Source organism: Amphimedon queenslandica, unplaced genomic scaffold (genome assembly GCF_000090795.2).
Source record: "Amphimedon queenslandica unplaced genomic scaffold, v1.1 AMPQUscaffold_13267, whole genome shotgun sequence".
Taxonomy (NCBI): Eukaryota; Metazoa; Porifera; class Demospongiae; order Haplosclerida; family Niphatidae; genus Amphimedon; species Amphimedon queenslandica.
In genome coordinates this window covers 1-1,182 of record NW_003546497.1, presented here as the reverse complement: position 1 = coordinate 1,182, position 1,182 = coordinate 1, and positions in this window count along the sequence as shown.

Below are 1,182 nucleotides of genomic sequence, written 5' to 3'. Positions count from 1 at the left end.
TAAAGAGCTTGAAATCTCCTATGGAATGAGCTAACTTGCATATTGATACAATCAAGCTTGAGTGTTTTACGAACGATAAAGTGTTTCAAAAACAGGCGACTTTGTGTACCTCTAACTGGTTGCAAAATGGCTTTTTGGAGATGAAAACCTTGCTACAGGTAGCTCTAAAAATTCTATGTGGAATAGGCTATATATCAAAAGCAAGCGCTATCTTGGAGCAGCACAAATTTCCTTCGAAATCCTGCCAGAGCAACTTCACCAATGGAGGAGATGGGAAATCAATCAAAACACTGATGGTTGTCACGTGGTAACCCAACCCGCATTTCCTGTTGCTACGCCCCGTTGCTAATCCCTTTCATTTACTCTATTATCTATGTGCTAGCTCAGTAGATGCTCTGTGTGTCTCTATATACTCACAATATTCAGTGAGTTGTAGTGTAACAGACTAGCTCTCCCACATAAGAAAATATTTCAATCCTCATATAGTCAATCTGCTGTCATCGCTGTTCTCTAATTCCCTACTGCTCTTGAAATGTGGAGGCTGTCTACTACTTCTCACCAATGGAGCGTGTTATTGCTCCTGCTGTTCTCCATCTTATCAAACCAGTAGAGTATATGCGTGAGTAATGAGACAGATCACATTATGAGACAAACCTTTGAATTGAAACAAGCTCTTGCTTACAATTTCTTTGCTACCTGACTTATAATTTTCTTGCAAAGATAGTTTGAATAAACGTAGCTTTTTACTAAAAACTAATTTTCTAAAATTTTATTTATTGAAATCACACCTACATATAGGTTAGACAACGCATTTGAGGTTTCTACGTGATTTAGATTACTGAGGAAACAAATTTAATTAACCGAGGGCGTAGCCCGAGGTTAATTAATGTTTCCAAGGTAATCTAAATCACGTAGAAACCGAAAATGCGTTGTCTAGGTTCTTTAGATTATAGTCAGGTAATGTTAGGCAGTGGGTTCGTTACCAACAAGGATAATGCTGTTGCTAACCAGTCTTTTCCATCTTCTGAAAAGCTATTGGTCAGTGATTTTACCTTGGGAGATGCCGTAGCGACAGCACAAGACAGTTTCAAATCAAAACTAGCTAGGTCCGACAAAGATATCACTCGGCAATGACGGTCTTCTACAATACTAGCCTGTCCTGTTATAGGGCTCTGCAGCAAA